The sequence below is a fragment of the Gracilinanus agilis genome, unplaced genomic scaffold (genome assembly GCF_016433145.1).
Source record: "Gracilinanus agilis isolate LMUSP501 unplaced genomic scaffold, AgileGrace unplaced_scaffold10753, whole genome shotgun sequence".
Lineage (NCBI taxonomy): Eukaryota > Metazoa > Chordata > Mammalia > Didelphimorphia > Didelphidae > Gracilinanus > Gracilinanus agilis.
The window spans coordinates 1-3,926 of record NW_025341093.1 but is presented as its reverse complement, the minus strand read 5'-3'; the positions used below and the strand labels follow the sequence as shown (position 1 = coordinate 3,926).

Sequence of the window (3,926 nt, the reverse complement as noted above, 5' to 3'; positions counted from 1 at the left end):
ATCTGATTTGTTCCAGTGTGATGCAATGGAAAAATCAGTGGATTTGTAGTTGCTGGACCTGGGTGCAAATCCCAGATTTGTCATTTATTACCTGTGTAACCTTGGGCAAGTGATATCTTCTTTTCAGTGCTCAGTGGCTTCATCTTTTAAAAAAATGATGGTGTAGGGGAGAGGAGGGCAGCTAAGTGGCTCAGTAGAGAGAAAGAGCCAGGCCTAGAGACAGGAGCTCTTTTTTCCAGTGGGAGGGAATCTTAAATTTAATCTAATCTACTTAAAAGTATAACATTTTAATTCAGTTATTTCTACTCTAGCATATTTTGATAATAGATCACTATATGACAAATTTGAAATTTGTAAATTAAATAATTGTTTTTTAGAGAACTTTTTTCCTTTTCCTGTTTGGATTGTTCATCTAGAGATTTTTTTGGCAATTTTTTAGCTCTTTGATTCCTTATTCTGTTTGTGAAGATATTGGGATGATATGTTGAAACTCCATTGTTTTCCCTGGAATTTCATTTTTTCCAAAGAGATGTGAAAAATCTTTAGGATTCTGTAGTAGGTTCACAAGTTCCCTGAATTTGTCTTTTCCATATGGTAAATCCATTTTATTAACTGCAAGTAGTCAAGGTTTCATCATAAGGTCCTTTTTGTATGCTCCAGCTCCTTTGTAAACAAAATTGTAGTTTCAAAGGCAGATCTGAATTTAGTTTGAGAAGAAAGCTGAAACCCAGAGATATCAACCTATTTGAAATAATTATACATAATCTTTCCCAACTAAGGTCTTAATATTGTAAATGCATAATCTGCAATTTCTGGTTTTGCATGGGAAACTTGTGGTCTCAGACACTTGTTAGCTGTGTGACCCCAGCAAGTCATTTAGCCCCAACTGACTAGCCGTAACCACTCTTCTGTCTTGGAACTGATACTTAGTACTGATTCTAAGACAGAAGGAAAGGTTTTTGGGGTTTTTTTAAATGAGGTTAGTTAAGAAAACCTGAAAGATCTTTCCCAAATCCTCGTATATGATGCCTAAGGTGTCTTCCATTCTAAATCTTTTATTCTATTACCCTTAATTGACAAAGATTCTTTTCTCTCTGTAGTTAAGTAGAGTGTCAACAGTCACTGGGAATCATTTCTAGGTACTTATACTATGAAAGAGGGACCTGGAATTCATTTTTCTTACCAATAGATCAATCTTCACCAGGGTTGTTAGCAAAGAAGGGCAGTCAAGAATTAGCCAGACCAATTTCTTTGAATAAACTGAAGGCATCATGGTCCTTTGCCTTGCCTTTTTCTTTCCTTGGTGTGGATTTTTGAGGCCTTTTCTAGAATCCTTAGAATCAACCCTAGGGGGTAGCCAGGAGGAATAAAAAGAGGGACACCCAAACCAGCCTTTTTTTTTTTTAAAGCTTTGGATAAGAGGATTTGGAACTAAAAAAGATCTTGGAGAAAATCTAGTCCAGCTTCTTCATTTTACAGGTGAGGAAACTGATGTGTATACTTGTTCAATTCCACAAAAGTCATAAACAATAACACTGGAATTCCAGCCCAGATTCTTCTATTAAGAATCTTTGCTATTTCTGCTTTTAGCAAAGTTCATGGCATAAACTAAGTACTTAATAAAATACATAAATTGATTGATTATGCTGATAGATTAATATCATGCTTTCTCTTATATGTAACAAAAAATCAGATGGAAAGATGAAGTTTTGTAATAAACAGATACTTAGCACTCTATGTAATATCAAATTAACTCTCCTGTTATCTCTTTTACAGTTAGGTGTAGATGACTGGGTAATTGATTTGGGTTTTATGATTCTACCTTCTGAAGGAATATTAGACCTGGTCAAAGTATGGTGGGAGTGTTGGGCTTTAAAAAGTAGTGGTTACCATTCTTTCAGACATTCTCTTTGAAGAAATGGAGCGACTTTCCAAGGAATTAGTGAAGGATGCTTTCTCCTCTTCCCCAAATGATCTTGTGGTTACTGGTATAGTACATTTTATTCCAGAGATAATGAATGAAAACCTCTTGAGGTCAGGCAATAGAGAATTGATGAATGCTTAATAAAATATCCTATGTTTGGCTTTTAAACCCTTTCTTATCCTGGATGCTTTTGACCTTTCCAGCCAATCTTCTTACTCTCTCCCACCACTGACTATCCTGAATTTCTTTGCATCCTCATTTCTGCTTCCTGGTTTCTCTGGTCTTCTTCAAGAGTCATCAAAACTTTCACTTTCTCTAGGAGGTCCTTTGTGTTCTCTTCAACTTCTAGGGTCTACCTTCTAAGGTGACCTTCCACATATATTGTATATTGTTTCCCTCATTAGAATGCAAGCTTCCTGAAGCACTGGACTATTTTTGGACTTTCTTCATATCCTCAGTGTCTGTCACAAAGAAACGCCTCACCTCAGAGTATGTCACAGAGTAAGTCGTTAACTAATGCTTATTGACAAACTGACATTTCTTCCCATTCTATTCATTTCAGAATAGAAACATGAAAATCAGTTATTTCTGGTCCTATCCTAGAAGTTATTAAGCAGTTTAATATTGCTTTATCTCCCCAATAAAGAAGTACTATTCATATAAACCATTGAAAAGTATAGTTAGTACGTGTCTAACTAATAAGAAAAAAATTGTTAGAATGAAATAAACACACATGTACACTTAGTGATGTATTCAGGTGGTATAATTATAGGTGCTCAATGAAATGCTTTGGTAGCATCCATTCCGCACTGCTGTAATAATAGAGAGAAGTTTTCTCCAAATCCCAATTTAATTAGTTCTTGTTAAGATAATCCATTGATTATATTTTTCTGGAAATTTTAGCCAATTGCAAAGGAAATTTGGTCATCTATAAATACAAAAATACTGATTAAATATAGGGATATTATGTACTGCCCTGGAAAATAATCTATCACTGATATTCTTGATAGTTCACATGCATTACTAGCACTGCCTGCAATACTATTTTCATTGACCAATAACAAGAATATTCTCTTTAACTTCTTTTACAAGTGGTCATTGAGTATTTTTTGCCCACACTAATGATGATTCCACTGCCTTTTGAAGTAACTTATTCCACTTTTAGATAATTAATTGTTAGAAAGGTTTTTTTTTTCATATGTTTAATCAAAATCTGCCTCCTGGTAGCTCACCACCATTGTTTCTAGTTTAGTCCCATGCAGAATGTAGAACAAGTATAATCCTTCCTCAGATGTTTACAGATAGTTATCAAATTCCCCACCCAGTGCCACAAGTCTTTTTTTTTTTCCTAAGCAAAAAAAAGTTGTTTCTTCAACTGATGCTCACCTAGCATGGTCTCCAGTCTGCTTCCTATCCTGTCTCAGTTTACAACCCATATTTCTGGCTGTTTTGATGGATGCCCAACTTTAAATTCTTTCACAGCAAATACGAGGTGATTAAGTTTATTTTTCTGTTTCACTTATAGTTAATCATATTATTTTAATATCATAAAAGAGTAAAAAATCATATCATTAATTTAAGTTGAATACTGCATCTGTTTGAAAAGAACAAATTTCCTAAATTTCACTTAAAGAACTCTGATTTTTCAGGTCCTTTTTTTTCCAGAAAGGATTTCTTTTAATCAGTGCCTCATAGAAAACAGAATCATAGTTTTAGAGTAGGAAGAGACTTTAAAGATCTTCTCTAATTTGACAAGTGAAGAACCTGAGGTTCAGAGAATTGGAGTGAATTGAACAAAGTCCTACAGGTAGAGAGTATTTCATATTTGATCTCAAGTCCTCTGATTATAGATGAAGTAGGAGACAAAAGGTTAAGTTCAACTAGATTATTGAACAATCAGTACTGGGATACTTTTTATGAAGTCTTTGCCATCATGCTACCTATTTAGATAAGCTCGATGCCATGATGTTCAAGAAGGAAGTATATATATATATATATATAT

General features: G+C 34.3%; 1 pseudogene; it reads right to left on the bottom strand.

The window, feature by feature from the left end:
- Positions 1 to 332: 332 nt before the first annotated feature.
- LOC123253933 lies at positions 333 to 854 on the bottom strand (annotated as a pseudogene).
- Between the last annotated feature and the right edge of the window lie 3,072 nt (positions 855 to 3,926).